The 19,774-nt window shown below is 37.8% G+C and overlaps 1 protein-coding gene across 17 annotated transcripts in view; it reads left to right on the forward strand.

The window, feature by feature from the left end:
• The first annotated feature begins 2,240 nt into the window (after positions 1–2,240).
• The window catches only part of CSGALNACT2 (chondroitin sulfate N-acetylgalactosaminyltransferase 2), a 61,263-nt gene continuing 43,729 nt past the window's right edge, over positions 2,241–19,774 (forward strand). For 14 of the 17 annotated variants that reach the window (XM_060126992.1, XM_060126999.1, XM_060126998.1 and 11 more), the window contains exon 1: positions 2,241–2,324. The gene's annotated coding sequence lies outside the window, so the exon portion shown is untranslated. Of the gene's footprint in view, positions 2,325–2,410; positions 2,589–2,637; positions 2,654–3,750; positions 3,770–19,774 lie in introns of those variants that run through there. The other 3 variants (XM_060126993.1, XM_060126994.1, XM_060126996.1) reach the window with 3 other exon arrangements.

A 19,774-nucleotide genomic window follows, 5' to 3' on the forward strand; every position in this document is an offset into this window, starting at 1 on the left:
ATGAAGATTGTCCAAATGAAACAGGCAAAGGCTATTTATTCAGAGCTTGTGGTAGCCAGGGCATCAGACCTGTCACTTACTTTTGGCAGAGACTCAAAGGCAGGCTAGGGGCATGGGAAAGCCTCATAGTTTTAAAAAAAAAAAAGCCTCAGATTAGAGATTGATGGGAAATCTTTTTTTTAAAACTACATTCTTCTGATACTAATCATACCACAGTTGTGCTTTAGTATTTTTCCCAAGTGAGCTACTTATTTTATAAGCCCCAGTATATTATCCATTATCTGCCATAGAATTGGAATTAAGCATTATCTTCTCTCCAAATTCAAATTACATACATTTAGTATTTGATTTGGCAGTTAATAATAAGCTTACAATTTAAATCCATTGATGGCAGAACCTCAGTTATTTTAAAAACAATTCTAATGGAGGATTCAAAGAACAGTTTTAAAGAAATAACCCTATGCTATGAGTTCATGCCAGGTCCTGTCCTGGGAGAGCTTATGCAGTTTCCTCTCTGAGTCCGTTTTCTCCGTTGTAAACTAAGGACCATAACCTACTCCACAGGGATGTCAGGAAACTCACACTAGAACATGACCAGCCAACCAGACCAAAACCTTAATTACGGCAGGCAGAAAATGTAATCAGGCATGCCGTCTGCTCGAGGAGCTGGTCAAGTGGTAGAGATTCTGAACAAGAGAGGGATTGTTGCATGCTCTTATTTTAACCAATTCAATTCATATTTGTTGAACACTTAATATGTGCAAAGTACTGGGAGATGAAAAAGACATGGTCCTTACTTTCAGGAGCTTACAGACCCATGGAGTCTATGACTAGATGAATTCTTTACTCTTGGGCCAGGTTGAGGAGGAAGGGGTGTTAGAACCATAAATGTTTTCATTTGCTCAGAAGTGACATGAGAGAGGAGTGAGATCCTGAAGTTGGGTAGAGACTGGACACTCAGCAAGCCTGACTTAGAAATAGGCTGTCCAGACTCTCCTACCCATGGAATTCCCCACAGGACATATCCAAGGAGACCATCCGAGTTAAAGGCATCCCAACAACCATCATCCAATGAAGACAGCTGTGATTAGGAACAGATGCCCCTGGAATGCTGCCACTCCTAAAGGATGTACCACCACAGTCGCCCCAGACTTCTGTTCTAACTAATGCACTTAATGATAACAATGAGCTCTGACTGCCTGCCACCTACCTGCCAAGCACAGTGCCAACCACTTCAAATGCAAAATTGCGTTTAATCCTCACAACAATCTTAGGAAGCAGGTACTATTATTGTCCCCATAACACAGCTGAGGAAACTGAGGCTTAGAGAGGCTAAGCCCACATAGCCTGCCAAGGTAACCCGCTAAGGAGAGCAGAGCCCAGATGGGAGGCAGATCCCCTCTTAGCCCAGCCATGTCCTGCCCAGACACAGGCAGGGGCTGGTGCTGCCCGGTATCCCCTCACCTGCTCAGCTCAGGGCCGGACAGAGTGCCTTGGGGATGTCCCTGAAATAAGCATCTGAGTGTAGGGGATGTCAGGGCCACCCACTAACGTCATACAATGTGAAACCTCGAAGCCATTTTCCAGAAAGTCTACCTCAACCCCCTCCTTTCACATATACGGAAATTCAGATCCAAAGAATCTGACTGGCAGCCCAGGGCTCCTCGCTGGGGCCTCACGCGCAGCCCAGCCCTCCTGAGGATGCTCGGACACTTCTGGCGACCTGTCAGTCCTTAGCTCAGTGCCCACGCAGGCACTCATCGACCCCTCCAGCTCCCAGGGCAAAGGCTCCCGGGCAGAAAAGCGCTGCCATCCCCCGCTGAGTCCCTCCCTCCTGCAAAGCCAGTCGTCCGGCCGGAGCTGGTACTCCCATCCCTGCAGACGCTCGCTCGGGCAAGAGCGGTTTCCTTCCTCCCGCACTCTCCTAGCCTCCACAAATCGTTTTTTGGGCTACACGCGCGCGCGCGCGCGCACACACACAGACACATTTGTAACAGATACAGGGTTAATCAGTACCGGACGCCAATTACTGAGCGCTTCTATGCCAAGTACTGGGCGCGGGGCGGGCGTGGGCGGGGCCGGGGCGGGCGTGGGCGTGGGCGGGGCCGGGGCGGGCGTGGGCGGGGCCGGGGCGGGCGCGCGCCGCGGCGGCGGCCTCATTTCCTCACGCGCGCCGGAAGTGGAGGTTGTCGGCGCGGCGGCGCGCCCGGAGGGTGGGCGGGGAGTTGGTGGCGGCTCCAGCGAGTCGGGCGCCGCCCAGGTGTGCCCGAGGCTGGGGAGGTGACGGCGGGGCGGCGGCCGCCGTCCGCAGGCGGGTGAAGTCGGTGAGTACCCGGGCCATCCGGCCTCGCCTGCCCGCGGCTCCCAGGGCTAGGGCCCCTCCCGTGCGGGCTTTGGGGCGCAGGCCCCGGACTGTGGGTTCCCGTCGCTGTCGGGTCACCTCACGGACGAGCTCTCCTGGGGGCCGTGTCCCCGTGGGTTCGCCGCAAGCCCTCCGGAGTCTGCTCCGGTGTCAGGAAAAGCCGCGGTTTTTCGGAGCCGTTTGACTTGGCTTTTCAGAACTGTGCTGCCGGAGACCGTTGGTTTGCGTGTGTTTTATTTTTATCACTTTTTTTTTTTTTAAACCAACTCACCGCCATCTCTGCTCCCCTCAGTGGGTAAACTTTGTAGTCAGCTGTTACCGCTTTATTGCGTTAAATTAGTATTCTCTGGCGGCAGCCTTTCTATGCCTGCCAGACGCTAGGCACCTTTAAAAGATGCATATTTGTGTAGGAATTAGTGGCGCCGAGGAGACCACGGGACGGGAAGCCTCTTGCATTTTTAGACTTCTTGAAAATTACACTATTCCTGAGCAACTTGCCGAGGAATAATTTGTAAAGGCCATAGTGAAGCTTTTATTTATGATGTTATTGGCAGAATGAAAATTTGATTATAAACCTGAAGCTTTTATCCGTCAGACTACTTTTGAGATTTATATGCGATGTCTGGACATTTAACTATCATTGAAGGTCCTCAGGAGCTGGGCCTTGATTTTTGCTGGAGTTAATGTTGTATTAAAACAGGACTTCGAACGTGGAGGTAGGAATCCAAGTAGTATTTTATGACTGAGGATGTTAACGTTCATTTTGCATTATTATTCTGATACCATTTGTCTAAAGTTGTCTTATTACTTAATGTAAAAAGGATTTGGATATCCACTATTTATGGCTTAGAGAATTTTGACATAAGTAAACAGTTTTAGTTCTCTCAGTTTGGAAATTACATTTTTTTCTTTAACTTTTTGATTGAGATATAAAATATCTATGAAGTCATCAAGCGCATAAATCTTAGTTGTACACCTCAGTGAATTTTTGTTTTTATTGTGCAACCACCAGCTTTCATATTATACCTGTAGAGCATTTCCATCATTCCAGGAGTTTCCCCCTGCTGCTTCCAAGTCAGTTATACCCCTGCCCAGCCCCCATCAGTATTTTGATTTCTGTCATCATCTATTAGTTTTGTCTATTTGGGGCTTGATATTAATGGAATCCTACAGTATACTCAGCATATTGATTATGAGATTCTTCCATAATGTTTCATGTATCAGTAGTTCTTTTTTATTGCTGTGTGGTAATCCATTGTATCATTATATGGCACTCCTCTGTTGGTGGATATTTATGTTTCCAGTTTTTGTATATTATGTATTTTGAAGAATGCTATGAACATTCTTACAAATGTCTTGGTGAACATCTGTGCATTTCTGTCAGCTGTGGAATGGCTAAATCATAAGGTAGGTGGAAAATTACGTTTTAACCATCATGGAGTCTTCCTTTTTAAAAAATACAATTTGTTATTTTAACTTATATAACATTAAAGATTAGTAAAAAGCATAACTATTATGATTTCAAGACTTAAGTGATTCATTACCATATTATTATTATTTATTCCTTGGATTGCACATCTATGACAGTCTTCTACCAGACTGTCATTATTTGTTTAAACTGTCTGTTAGGCAAGTCTGTTAGTTAGAGCTGGTGATGTTGTGTCCCTGAAGCTTGCTGTATAACACTTAGATAAGAACTGTGTTACTCAAGTTAGTGGTTGCTAGGGGAAATGAAACACCACAAGGATGTGCCTAAAAACGGATTGAAGAATCATAGGATTGCAAGTCAAAAAACTTACATTGTTGTTGTCATACTGCCCAAAGTCCTAGGATAAATGTAAAATTGAATTATAAGGTTAGTTACAAATGTGAATTTACTATAGGAGTACAGTGATTTCCACCTGTACTGAGATACTGATACATTTATAATGGGAACAGACAACAAAAATCACTAAACATTTGTGGGAAATCAGTAGCATGTAAGAGGTGGCCCAGACTGAACAGATACAAGGACTGGACCTGAAGCAATGTAGTTCATGTAAGAAAAAGAAAAAAACTTTAAGATAAATGTTAATATGCTTAGATTTCGGAGGGTATCATGCCTACTGAACATATACAGGCTGCCCTGAAAACACGCAATCAGTTCTTGAATATTAAAACATAGAAAGTAGGGAAAAACAGTTAACGTGGAAAATGGATCCAGGAGAGGGCCAGTGTACATCTAATAGGAATTCCAGGAGGGAATAGAAATTAGAAGAGGAGAAATAACCACAGAGATAACAGATCATGAAGGTAGGAGTATCCAGGCAGAATCTTGGGCAGCCTGATTAGACTTCTAATCTGAGACATGGAATGCTGGATGACAGTGGAGCAGAGTTTTAAAAGTGCTCGCTGGACATTTTTTTTCCATTGGACATATTTCGAATTCAAAATCTTATCCCTAACCGAACTGTCATTCAAAGTGGGGGCAAAATTAAGTCATTTTCACCCAGAACCACTAGGAATACCTCAGGATGTACTATATCAAATGAAAAATTAATCCAAGAAAAATAGATGTGGATGTGGAATTCAAGAAACAGTGATCAAAGAAAACAGTAAAACTTATTTCTTTATTCCAAGGCATTGATAACTATAGCTAAGAAATGTAATGCAATGCAAAGGAAGGATTCATAAACCAGAGTAGGTATAGTTTTCAAGTCTGTAATCTGGAAGAAATATTTAACGTGATTTTAAAGTTGATTGGGAAGGTGGGTAATAGGTAAAGGCATGTTGGAAGGCTTATCCTGAGTATCTATGCTATAGATACTGACCAGTTACATATTGGAATGAATGCTTTAAGGAAATTTGTCCCAGCAGTTCCATTTACAGGGATTTATTCTATAGATGAATTAACATGTGGAAAGTCATGTATATACATATAAGACTATGTCTGCTGAGATGTTAATAGTGTCAGTAGATTTAAAAGGATACACAAGGGACTTCCCTGGTGGCGCAGTGGTTAAGAATCCGCCTGCCAATGCAGGAGATGTGACTTCAATCCCTGGTCCAGGAAGATCCCACATGCCGTGGAGCAACTAAGCCCATGCGCCACAACTACTGAGCCTGCGCTCTAGAGCCCGGGAGCCACAACTAATGAGCCCACATGCCAAAACTACTGAAGCCCGTGTGCCTAGAGCCTGTGCTCCGCAACAAGAGAAGCCACCGCGATGAGAAGCCTGTGCACCGCAACAAAGAGTAGCCCCCACTCACCGCAACTAGAGAAAGCCCGCCACAGCAACGAAGATCCAACACAGCCAAAAAATAATAATAAAATAAATAAATAAAAGGATACAGAAAAACTGGAGAGGGGAACTGGGCCTCTGGGATAGAAGGGAGAGGTGTCACTCTATGCCCTTATATCGTGTTTAACCTTTTTATCACGTGTATTTATTTTGTGGAATTTTATAAATATAAAAAATTTTTAGGAGTGTAAAAATTGTAAGGGTTTAGAGCATGGATTGCCAAATCTGGCTGACCACTTGTTTTAGTATGATCTGTGACCTAAGAGTGGCTTTTATATTTTTAAGTGCTTGGGAAAAAAAGAATAATAGTTTGTAACATGAAAATTATATGAAGTTCAGATTTCAGTGTCCATTGGAACACACCTGTGCCATTCATTTACGCATTTTGTGCTACAAGGCAGAGTTAATTGGTTGTGATATTTGCTACTTGACCCTTTACCTAAAATGTTTGCTAACCCCCGATTTAGAGGCCAGAAATAGACTTCCATATATATAGGAATTTTGCATATGATTAAAGTGGCATTTCAGATTAGTGTCAAGAGCATGGATTGTTTAATAAGTGGTAAGAATTGACTATCTATTTGAGGAAATACATTTTATAGTAGGAATTCCAGGAGGAATATATAGCCAAAATTCTCAAGCCAAAATTGAGAATACAGGAAAAGCTTCTCAAGCCAAAATTGAGAAGTAATACAGGAAAAGCTTGATAGGTTTAACCATTAACAACAACAAAACAAAACTTTGAGTAATGGGAAATAATACCTAAAACTTATTGAACACTTAATGCTTGTCATGTTTTACTTAATTAATTGTTACAATAATACTCCAAGGTAGGTGCTATAACTGTACCCACTTAACGGGTGAGAAAACTGAAACTTATAGAGATTAAGGAACTTGTCTGTGTTGATGAGTTAGAAAGTGGTCGAGCAGATATGTGCACTTAGGCTATCTGGCTCCCAAGACTATTATACAGACAAAAACTGAAAGAATTATTTGTAATTTGTTAACACCATTGTATAGATATTATCTATGTCAGCACATCTGGATCTACCTCATTCCTTTTAGATAGACATTCTATTGTATAAATGTCTGCAGTTTACTGAACCTTTCCCCTACTGATGGATAAAGTTGCTTTTATTTTTATTTAGCTGTTACATATAACACTAGTAAACATCTTATGCATGTGACTTTATATACTAGTATGAATATTTCTGTAGTTTAGAATCTTAAAAGTGGAATTGCAAATTGTTGCACTAAAGGGCATGTGCATTTAAATCAAATTTGTCCTCCAAAAAATAAGAATGTGTGTGTGTATGTGTGTGTGCGTGTGTATTTTTAGTTTATCATTCATCAAAGGAATTGTAACATCTTGGAAAGAACCTTGGCCATCCAAGCAAGTGATTTCTTTTTACAGACGAAGCTCAGAAAGGTTAGGTATTATGCTCAAGATTGCATAGCTATTAAGTAGCTATGACACTTGACTCTGTTTTTACTGTGCCACAGGCTGCCTTTGGCACAATTTTCTGCTTTATTTATAAAGATATGGGTATTACTCTCATTTGTTTTGCTGAAATCCACGTACCATAAATTTAATTTTCCCTGGAAACACTTGTCAAAACGATCCATCTGATATTACTTGTTCTTGGCACCCAACACAGTGGCTGTCTTAGTCAGTTTGGGCAGTTATAACAAAGTACCATAGACTGAGTGGCTTATAAACAACAAATATATTTCTCAAGTCTGAGATCAGGGTGCCAGCATAGTTGGGTTCTGGGGAGGATCCTCTTCCAGGTTGTAGACTTCCAACTTCTTGTATCTTCACAAGGCAGAAAGAGGGCTACTTAACTCTCTGGGGTCTCTCTCATAAGGACACTAATCCCATTCAGAAGGGCTCCACCGTCATGAACTGATTATCTCCCAAAGGCCCTACTCCTAATACTGCCATATTGGGTGTTAGGATTTCAACATATGAATTTGCCGGTGAGGGTGGGGGAATATTCCGTTCATTGCAGTGCGTGACATACAGTAGGTACTCAAATATTTGTTGAATGCACGCTGCCTTTTGGTGATCAGTATTTCTAAATATTTACAAAGTATTTATTCAATACCTTAAAGAATCCATGTATCATTGTAATACTCATCAGTTGCTCAAGAAGTAAAAAGTTCTAATTCCCTCCCTTACATGTGTTTGTACTTCATAATGTTTTAGTTTAGTCTGCTGACAGAGGTTTTGTTTTCCTAATAATTTTTGTGACTTTTTGTTTAAAAAGTGAACTCAAAATTATACATTTAGTATTTGAAAACTTTAGAAATCGTTCAGAAAATTTAGGAAGATTATACAGACTAGAACGTTGAAAATAAATAAATTCAGATTCAAATAGGTTGCTTGTATTTTGCAGAAAGCAGTAGGCTACTCTTATTGCAGAAGTTAGTTTGGCACATTGCAGTGTAAGCATCCTGGAAGTGATTATGAAATGTTTCTTGGTAGTTTCATAAAATTATAGAATCAAATGTTTGAGTAGCAACTGGTTGAAGGTCATATTATTTAGGGATCATTACTGTAGAATGAACTATCTTTAATACTCTCTTGTTTTCTCAGAAGCACAAGGCAAATAGAAAAGATGTAACAAGACTTTCAGAGTAATCTGAGTACTACTTTTGTGGGGGCCGGGGCCTGGTGTATGCTTTGTTTTGTTTTTTTAAATCCAGATTTTTAGTCAACAAATCTTCATATTTGTCTTAATGAACAAAATGGTGTTTACTTACAAATGCCTCTTTGGCACTACTAAACAGCTTCACTGAGGTATAATTGACTTACAATAAACTACACATGTTTAAAGTATAAAATTTGGTAATTTGAACATACCGTATATACCTGAAATCATCACCACAATCAAAATGATGGACAAATCCATCACTCCCAAAAGTTTCTTTGTGCCCTTTTATAATTCCTTCCTGGTACGACCTTCTCTACCCTCGCCCCATCCCAGGCAACCACTGACTCCTCTGCTTTCTGTCACTACAAATTACCTTATGTTTTCTAGAATTTATATAAATGGAATCATACTCTTTCATTGTACTGCTTTCTTGTTGGGCTTCTATTATTGAGATTCACCCATATTGAAACATGTTATCAGTAGTTTATTCCTTTTTATTGGTGAGCTGTGTTCCATTGTATGGCTGTATTAGTTTGTTTATCCATTCACTTGTTAATGGACATTTGAGTTATTTCTAGTTTTTGGCTGTTTCATATAAAGCTGTTATGAACATTTGTGTAGAAGTCTTTGTATGGACGTATGCTTTCATTTCTCTTGGTTAAATATCTAGGAATGGAATGGCTCAATCAAGCGATAGGCTTATATTTAACTTGTTAAGAAACTGTGAAACCATCTCACATTACCACCAGCAGTGTATTAAAGTTCTAGTTCCTCCACATTGTCACCAACATATCAATCTTTTTAATTTTAGCCCGTCTAAGATTAGCCATTGTGGTGTCTCATTTTGGTTTGAATTTGCATTTCCCTGATGGCTAACAGTGTTGAGTATTTTTTTTCATGTGCTTATTTGAAGTGTTTCTTCAAATCTTTTGCCAATTTTTGATTGTGTTTGTTTTGTTATTGCATTTTGATACTTTTAAAAATAGATTCTGAATACAAGTCTTTTATCATATATATGCTTTGCCCATATTTTCTCCTGGCCTGTCACTTGTTTTTCCATTCCCTTTATAGTATTCTTCAAAGAGCACAAATTTTGATGAAGTCCAGTTTATCAGTTATGCTGTTAGTGTCATATCAAAGAAATCTTTGCCTAATTCAAGGTCACAGAGATTTTCTCTTATGCTTCTAGTTTTATATTTTAAGGTTTTCATTTAGATCTATGATTCATTTTGTGATTTTTTTAATTGAAGTACAGTTGACTTAAAGTATTAGTTTCAGGTGTACGACATAATGATTCAATATTTTTATAGGTTATACTACATTTAACGTTATAAAATATTAACTATGTTCCCTGTGCTGTGCATTACATCCTTGTATCTTATTTACTTTAAACCTAGTAGTTCGTACCTCTTAACCCCCTTCCCCTATTATGCCCTTCTCCCCTATAATTTATTTAAAATTATATCGTAGTGCATATGAAGCGGTATCTCATTGTAGTTTTCATTTGCATTTCCCTATTGGTTTATGATGTTGACCATATTTTCACATGCTTATCAGCTTAATCTTTAGAAAAATGTCTATTCATACTTTTTGTTCATTGGGTTATTTATTTTTTTAATATTGAGTTGTAAGAGTTCTTTATATGTTCTAGATGCATCTTATATATTCTAGATGCATCTTATATATTCTAGATATATATATTTATATATTTCTATTATATTTCCTAGTAGATATATGGTTTACAAATATTTTCTCCCATCCTTTTCACTTTCTTGATGATACCCTTTACAGCACAAAAGTTTTTAATTTTAATGAAATCTAATTTATATATTTGGTCTTCGGTATTTTGGTGTCATAGATCTAAGAAACCATTGCCTAATCCAGGGTCACGAAGATTTACATTTATGTTTTGTTTATAAGTGTATAGCTTTATAGTTTTAACTCTTACATTTAGATCTTTGACCCATTTTGAGTTAACTTTTGACTGTAGGGTGAGGTAGAGATTCAGTTTCATTCTTTTGCTTGTGAGTATCCAGGTATCCTAGCACCGTTTATTGAAAAGACTGTTCTTTTCCCATTAAGTTACCTTGCCACCCTTGTTGAAAATCACTTGACTTAATGTGAAGGTTTATTTCTGGATCCTAAATTCTATCCCATTGATCCATATGTCTAGTCTTATGCTAGCTCCATGCTATCTTGATTACTGTAGCTTTGAAGTAAGTTTTGAAATGGGAAAGTTGAGTCCTCCAATTTTGTTCTTCTTTCTCAGTACTGTTTTGGCTGTTCTGGGTTCCTTGAATTTCCATGAGTTTAGGATAAGCTTGTCAATTTCTGTAAAGCTGGGAATCTGAAGAGGATTGTGTTGAATCTGTAAATCAGTTTTGAGAGTATTGCCATCTTAATAATATCAAGTCTTCCAGTCAGTGAGCATCGGTACCTTTCCACTTATTTAAATCTTTAATTTCTTTTAACAGTGTATTGTAGTTTTCAGAATACAAGTCTTGTACTTCTTTTTTTTTTTTAGTTGAAGTATAGTGGATTTACAGTGTTGTGCTAATTTCTGCTGTACAGCAAAGTGACTCAGTTATACAAACATATACATTCTTTTTTTATATTCTTTTCCATTATGGTTTATCCCAGGAGATTGGATATAGTTCCCTGTGCTATTCAATAGGACCTTGTTGTTTATCCATTCTACATGTAATAGTTTGCATCTACTAACCTCAAACTCTCAGTTCATCCCTCTCCCTCCCCCCTCTCCCGTGGCAACCACAAGTCTGTTCTCTATGTCTGTGAGTCTCTTTCTGTTTTGTAGATAGGTTCAGTTGTGCCGTGTTTTAGATTCCACATATAAGTGATATCATATGGTATTTGTCTCTTTCTGACTTCACTTAGTATGATAATCTCTAGTTGCATTCATGTTGCTGCAAGTGACATTATTTCATTCTATTTTATGGCTGAGTAGTAGTATTCCATTGTATATATGTACCACATCTACTTTATCCATTCATCTGTCGATGGACATTGAGGTTGTTTCCATGTCTTGGCTATTGTGAATAGTGCTGCTATGAACATAGGGGTGCATGTATCTTTTTGAATTGTAGTTTTATCTGGCTGTATGCTCAGGAGTGCAATTGCTGGGTCATATGGTAATTCTGTTTTTAGTTTTCTGAGGAACCTCCATACTGTTTTCCACAGTGGCTGCACCAACTTACATTCGCACCAACAGTGTAGGAGAGTTCCCTTTTCTCCACACCCTCTCCAACATTTGTTATTTGTAGACTTTTTAACGATGGCCATTCTGACTGGTGTGAGGTGGTACCTCATTGTAGTTTTGATTTGCGTTTCTCTAATAATTAGCGATGTTGAGCATCTTTTCATGTGCCTGCTGGCCATCTGTATATCTCCTTTGGAGAAATGTCTGCTAAGGTCTTCTGCCCATTTTTCAATTGGGTTGTTTGTTTTTTTGTTGTTGAGTTGTATGAGCTGTTTGTATATTTTGGAGGTTAAGCCCTTGTCAGTCGCATCATTTGCAAATATTTTCTCCCAGTCCTCTGTAGGTTGTCTGTTTTGTTTTGTTTGTTTTATGGTTTCCTTTGCTGTGCAAAAACTTGTAAATTTAATTAGGTCCTGTTTGTTTGTTTTTGTTTTTATTTCTATTGCCTTGGGAGACTGACTTAAGAAAACATTGGTACGATTTATGTCAGAATGTTTTGCCCATGCTCTCTTCAGGAGTTTTATGGTGTCATGTCTTATGTTTAAGTCTTTAAGCCATTTTGAGTTTATTTTTGTGCGTGGTATGAGGGTGTGTTTTAACTTCATTGGTTTACATGCAGCTGTCCAACTTTCCTAGTACCACTTGCTGAAGAGACTTTTTCCCATTTTATGTTCTTGCCACCTTTGTTGAAGATTAATTGACTGTAGGTGTGTGGGTTTATTTCTGGACTCTCTTTTCTGTTCCATTGCTCCATATGTTGTGTTTTTGTACGAATACCACACTGTTTTGATTATTTGTAGCTTTGTAGTATTGTCTGAAGTCTGGGAGAGTTATGCCTCCTGCTTTGTTTTTTTCCTCAGGATTGCTTTGGCAATTCTGGGTCTTTTATGGTTCCATATAAATTTTTGAGCATGGGAAATTTTATTTTATGGTTCCATATAAATTTTTGAGCATGGGAAGTTTTTCCATTTCTTTGAATCATCTTTAATTTCTTTTATTAATGTTTTATACTTCTCAGAGTTTAAGTCTTTCACCTCCTTGGTCAGGTTTATTCCTAGGTATTTTATTTTTTTTGGTGTGATTTTAAAAGTTTTTTTTTTTTTTTTTTTTTACATTCCCTTTCTGGTATCTCATTGTTAGTGTAAAGAAATGCAACCGATTTCTGAATGTTAATCTTGTATCCTGGTACTTTGCTGAATTCATTTATTAGATATAGTAGTTTTTTGTGTGGAGTCCTTAGGGCTTTCTATATATAGTATCATGTTATCTGCATATAGTGACAATTTTACCTCTTCCCTTCCAATTTGGATACCTTTTACAGTAAGTCCCCTACATACGAACCTTCAAGTTGCGAGCTTCCAAAGATTCAAATGTGCGTTCACATGTCTAATCACGTAAGTTAGTTCTGTTTGAGGAGAACTAACTTAGTTTTAGAGGCAGAGGACCTGGACGTAGAACAGTACACAAAGGTTGCAGCAGCCATTCAGAATACAATCCAGTGCTACCGTGTCTTCTATGACAAGAAAAAAAGAGCTACTGCCCAGATATCACTGGATCATATTTCCAAGAGGTTAGATAGAATTGAATCCAGCAAGGAACTAGAACCTGTGCCACCAACGTCAGGCATGAGTGAAATTGCAGCTTGCCCTCCATCTCCTATTGCTGATGATCCTTCAACTCTACCATCTCCCACCTCCTCTCCCTCCTCCAGTCAGTAACTCTTCTTGCCTGTTCACTCGATACCAACCCCTATATGCCCACTGTTGTACTACTGTACTTTTCCAGGTACTGTACTGTAAGATTAAAAATGTTTTATTTTTTGTGTTTGTTTGTTATGTATTATTTGTGTGAAAAGTATTATAAATCTATTACAGTACAGTACTATATAGATGATTGTGTTAGTTGGGTACCTAGGCTAACTTTGTTGGACTTATGAACAAGTTGGACTTACGAGCATGCTCTTGTAATGGAACTCATTCGTATGTAGTGGACTTTCTGTATTTCCTTTTCTTGTCTGATTGCTGTGGCTAGGCCTTCCAATACTATGTTGAATAGAAGTGGTGAGAGTGGGCATCCTTGTCTTGTTCCAGATTTTAGTGGGAAGACTTTCAGCATTTCAACATTGAGTATTATATTGGTTGTGTGTTTGTCATAAACGGCTTTTATTATGTGGAGATATGTTCCCTCTGTACCCGCTTTGGTAAGAGATTTATTGTGAATTGATGTTGAATTTTGTCAAATGCTTTTTCTGCATCTGTTGAGATGATTGTGTGGTTTTTGACTTTTTTTTGTAATGTGGTTTATTACATTGATTGATTTGCGTGTGTTGACCCATTCTTGTGAACTTGGGATGAATCCCACTTGGTGGTGGTGTATGATCTTTTTTATGTGTTGTTGGATTCAGTTTGCTAATATTTTGTTGAGAATTTTTACATCTATATTTATCAAAGATATTGGCTTGTAACTTTCTTTTTTGGTGGTATCTTTGTCTGGTTTTGATATCAGGGTGATGGTGACTCCATAGAATGTCTTTGGGAGTGTTCCCTCCTCTTCAGTCTTGTGGAAGAGTTTGAGAAGGATTGATATATGTTCTTTGTATGTTTAGTAGAATTCGCCTGTGAAGCCATCTGTTCCTGGAGTTTTGTTCGTAGGGAGTTTTTTTAATTACTATTACAGATTCTATTTCACTGCTAGTGATTGGACTGTTCAAATTATCTATTTCTTCTTGATTCAGTTTTGGTGGGCTGTATGTTTCTAGAAAGTTGTCTGTTTCTTGTAGGCTGTCAAATTTGTTGGCATATACTTGTTCATAGTATTTTCTTATGGCTTTTTATATTTCTGTGGTGTTGGTTGAGATTTCTCCTTTTTCGTTTCTTATTTTGTTTATTTGGGTTCTCCCTCTTTTCTTCTTGGTGGTCCTGGCCAGAGGTTTGTCAATTTTGTTTATCCTTTCAAAGAACCAGCTCTTTGTTTTAGTGATATTTTCTTTTTTTTTTAAATCTCTATTTTATTTATTTCCTCCCTGATCTTTATTATTTCCTTCCTTCTGCTGACTTCAGCTTTCATTTGTTCTTCTTTTTCTAATTCTTTTAGGTGGTAGGTTAGGTTGTTTACTTGAGATTTTTCTTGTTTTTTGAGGAAGGCCTGTGTCACTGTCAACTTCCCTCTAAGAACTGCTTTTCCTGCATCCCATAGAGTTTGTATGGTATTTTTTATGGTATTCTCAAGGTATTTTTTAATTTCCTTTCTGATTTCCTTGTTGACCCATTGGTTTTTTAGTAGCATGTTGCTTAGTCTCCATGTAATCATTTTTTTCTCATTTCTTTTCCTGTGGTTGATTTCTAGTTTCATGCTGTTGTGGTCAGAGAGGATGCTTGAAATAATTTCTGTACTCTTAAATTCGTTGAGGTTAGTTTTGTGCCCTAGTATGTGGTCAGTCCTAGAGAATGTTCCATGTGCACTTGGAAAAAATGTGTCCTGTGTTTTTTTTTTTCAGATATAATGTCCTGAAAATATCAATTAAGTCTAACTGTTCTGTTGTATCATTTAGGATCTGTGTTGCCTTACTGATTTTCTGTTTAGAAGATCTGTCCATTGATGTGAGTGGGGTGTTAAAGTCTCCTAATATTATTGTATTCCCATCAGTTTCTCCCTTTATGTCTCTTAGTGTTTGTTTTATGTATTTGGATGCTCTTATATTAGGTGCATATATGTTGACCAGCGTAAAATCATCTTCTTGTATTGATCCTTTTATCATTATATAGTTTCTTTCTTTATCTTTCTTTATGGCCTTTGTTTTGAAGTATTTTGTCTGATATGAGTATTGCAACTGTCGCTTTCTTGTCATTTCTGTTTGCATGAAATATCTTTTTCCATCCTCTCACTTTCAGTCTGTGTGTCCTTTTCCCTAAGGTGGGTCTCTTGTAGGCAGCAGCATATTGTAGGCTCTTGTTTTTTTAACCCAGTTTGCCACTCTGTCTTTTGATTGGAGCATTCAGTCCATTGACATTTAAGGTAATTATTGATACATATATATTTATTGCCATTTTAAACCTTGTTTTCCACTTGATTCTATGTTTTTTCTTTGTTCCTTTTTCATTTTGTGGTTTGATGATTTCCTTTTATGCTTGTGTTCTTTTTGGTTTTTGTGAATCTGTTGTATGTTTTTGATTTGTGGTTGCCCTGTTTTTCAAGTATGTTAACCCCTTCCTATATCTGCTTGCTTTAGATTGATAGTCATATAGGTTCTCTTGCTTTAGATTGATAGTCATATAGCTTCTAACACATTCTAAAAAAAAGAATCTACATTTTCTTACTCTCCTTCCCCGCATTTTATGATTTTGATGTCCTCTTTTACATCTTCACATTTATCCTTTTGCTGTTCCTTGTGTTTATCATCGCTTTCACAAATCGGTTTTTTCTTTTTCTTTTTTTTTTCTTTTTGCTCTGTATACCGGCTAATTTAAGTGATTTACTTTCCAGTTATGACTTCCTCCTTCCTATATCTTCCTACTTCTTTTCTGTTTAGAGAAGACCTTTCAATATTTCTTTTAGGATAGGTTTAGTATTGCTGTATTCTTTTAGTTTTTGCTTATTTGAGAAATTCTTTATTTCTACTTTATTCTAAATGATGACCTTGCTGGGTAGAGTATTCTAGGTTGCAGATTTTTCTCTTTCAAGACTTTGAATGTATTTTGCCACTCCCTTCTGGCTGCACCGTTTCTTTAGAGAAATTAGCTGATAGCCTTATGGGGGTTTCCTTGTAATTAACTCTGTTTTTCTCTTGCTGCCTTTAGAATCCTCTTTTTATCTTTAACTTTTGCCATTTTTATTATAATATGTCTTGGTGTAGGTCTGTTCGGGTTCACCTTGTTTGGGACCCTCTGTGCTTCCTGTATCTGCATATCTGTTTCCTTCTTTAGGTTTGGGAAGTTTTCAGCCATAATTTCTTCAAATACATTTTCAATTCCCTTTTTTCTTTGTTTTCCTTCTGGAATCCCTACTATGTGTAGATTGGCACACTTTATATTATTCCACAGGTCTCTTATATTACTTTCATGGTTTTTTTTTCATTTGGCTTTCTGTCTGTTGTTTTGATTGGGTTATTTCCATTATTCTATCTTCCAGATCACATATTCTTTCTTCTGCATTATTCATTCTGCTATTTGTTGCCTTTAGCTCAACTTTCATCTCAGCAAATGAATTTTCCAATTTTTCTTGGCTCTTCCTTATAGTTTCTAGTTCCTTTTTACAGTAATCTTCATTTCTGTTGATACCCTTTCTTAATTTCTTCAGTATTTTCATTACCTCCTTTTTATTTTTATTTTACTTATTTTTTTTGCGGTACACGGGCCTCTCACTATTGTGGCCTCTCCCGTTGCGGAGCACAGGCTTGGACACGCAGGCTCAGTGCCCATGGCTCACGGGCCCAGCCGCTCCGTGGCATGTGGGATCTTCACGGACCGGGGCACGAACCCGTGTCACCTGCATCGGCAGGCGGACTCTCAACCACTGCGCCACCAGGGAAGTCCCGATCTTTGTACTTCTTTTTTTAAAATTATTCCTAAGCACTTTTATTCTTTTTGGTGTAAATAAATTGTTCTCATAATTTTATTTTCAGATTATTCATTGCTGGTATATAGAAATGCAGTTGATTTTTGTGTATTGATCTTGTATCCTGAGTTCCTAATTTCTTAGGATTTTCTTTATGCAGGATCACATCATCTGCAAATAGAGATAGTCCTCTTTTTTTTCAATTCAGATGTCTTTTATTTTGTTTTCTTGCCTAATTGCCCTGATTAGAACATCTTTCAATACAATGTTTAATAGAAGTGATGAGAGCAGACATCCTTTTCTTATTCCTGATCTTAGGGGGAAAGCATGCAGTCTTTCACCATTAAATATGAAATTAGCTGTGGGTTTTTTATATATGCCCTTTATCAGGTTGAGGAAGTTGCCTTCTATTCCTCGTTTGTTGGGTGGTTTTATCAGGAAGTGGTGCTGGATTTTGTGAAATGTTTTTTCTGTGTCTGTTGATAAAATCATATGGGTTTTGTCCTTTATTCTGTTGATGTGGTGTATTGCATTAATTGATTTTCAGATGGTAAATTCACCTTGCATTTTTGGGATAAATCACACTTGGTCATGGTGTTTTGTTGATAGATTCAGTGTGCTAACGTTTTGTTGAGGATTTTTGTGTCTATATTCATAAGGAATATTGGTCTGTAGTTCTCTTTTGATATCTTTATCTGGTTTTAGTAGCACAGCAATACTGGCCTTATAGAATGAGTTGGGAGGTATTCCCTCTGTTTTTTGGACGAGTTTGTGAAGCATTGGTATTCTTATTAATTCTTGGTTGAATTCACTGGTAAAACCATTTGATTCTGGACTTTTCTTTGTGGGTAGTTTTTGATTACTAATTGAGTCTCATTATAAGTCTATTCATATTTACTATTTCTCCTTGAGTCAGTTACAGTAGTTTGTGTATTTCTAGGAATTTGTCCATTTCATTCAGTTATATTTGAAAGCAATTTAAATAATAACAGAAATCTTGGGGAATTCCCTGGCGGTCCAGTGGTTAGGACTCAGCACTTTAACTGCTGTGGCCCGGGTTCAATCCTGGTCTGGGAACTAACATCCCACAAGCTGCGCAGTGTCGCCAAATAAAAAGAAAGACATCTTGTAATTATCCATGTAGTTAACATTTCTGGTTTCTTCATTGCTTTGTGTAGATCCATATTTCCATCTGCTAACATTTTCCTTCTGCCTAAAGGACTTGTAGTGAAGGTCTAATGGTGATGAATTCTTTTAGCTTTTTAATGTCTAAAAAAAATTTTTTGTCTTTGTTCTTGAATACTTTTTCTGAATGTAGAATTCTAGGTAGACGTATTTTTCCTTTCAGTTCTTTAAAGACATTGCTCCATTCTCTTTGTTTTTTGTTTTTGTATGATGTGTTTTTTTCCTTTGGCCACTTTTAAGATTTTCTGTTTATCGTAGGATTTGTGCAGTTTGATTATCATGAGCTTTGCTTTGGTTTTCTTTGTGGCTTTTGTATTTGGTATTCGTTGAGCTTCTTGGATCTATGTGTTGATAGTTCATCAAATTTGGAAAATTTTCAGCCTTATTTCTTTAAATATTTCCCCTAGCCCCCTCCCCCTTGTTTGGAGACTCTAATTACATATATATTAGGCTGCTTGAAGTTGTCACGCAGCTTACCAGGTGCTCTATTCATGTTTTTCATTATTTTTTCCTTCTACATTTTGAATAATTTCTGTTGCTGTGTGTTCAATTCATTAATATTTTGTTCTGAAATACCTGCTGTTAATCCCATTCAGTATATTTTTCATCTCAGAAATTGATGTTTTCATCTCCTTAGTTCAATTTGGATCTTTTTTTTAATGTCGTCTGTGTGTCTCCCTATTTTTTTGAACCTGATTATCTTTTTAAATACAGTTATAATAACTTTTAATGTCCTTTTCTGTGAATTCCAGCATCTCTGTCATTTCTAGGTCAGTTTCAATCATTAATTTTTTCATTATGGGTTGTGTTTTTCTTTTTCTTTGTATGCCTGATCATTTTTGTTTGGAGGGCAAACATTTTGAATTTTATTTTACTGGATGCTGGATATTTTTATATTCCTATAAATATTTGTGAGGCTTGTTGTACAGTTATATGGAAACAGTTTGATCCTTTCAGGCCTTGCTTTTAAGGTTTGTTGGCAGGATCAGGCCCGTATTTAGTCTAGAGCTAATTATTTCCCACCACTGAGGCAAGACCTTTTTGAGTACTCTACCCAATGCCCCATGAATTTTGAGGTTTTCCAGTTTGTCTGGTGGGAACAGTCACTATTCTTGGCCCTGTTTGAATGCTGAGTTCTGTGTCTTCTAATTTTTTGTGTGCTTCTGTCCTTAGCCTCAGTTAGTTTCTTCATATGCCTGCCCTTATTAGTGCTCTGCTGCACACCCAAAGGGTGTCCTCTTGAGATCTCTGGAGTTCTCTCCCTGTCCAGCTCTTTCCTCTGGTACTATATCCTTTGAACCTAGCTGCCTTGGTCTCCTCAGACTGTCAGCTCCACCTCATCAACTCAGGGAGTTACCTGGGCTCTACTTAGGAGGGGACTCCCTGTGCTATGGCTTGGAAACTACGGCAGAAAGCTGTGCAATCACTTGTTTTTTGTTCCTCCAAGGATCAGTGTACTTTATTACCTAATGTTCAGTATCTTGAAAATGATTGTTTCATATATTGGGGTTTTTTAAAT

This window comes from Lagenorhynchus albirostris, chromosome 16 (assembly GCF_949774975.1).
Source record: "Lagenorhynchus albirostris chromosome 16, mLagAlb1.1, whole genome shotgun sequence".
In the NCBI taxonomy this organism is placed as follows: Eukaryota; Metazoa; Chordata; class Mammalia; order Artiodactyla; family Delphinidae; genus Lagenorhynchus; species Lagenorhynchus albirostris.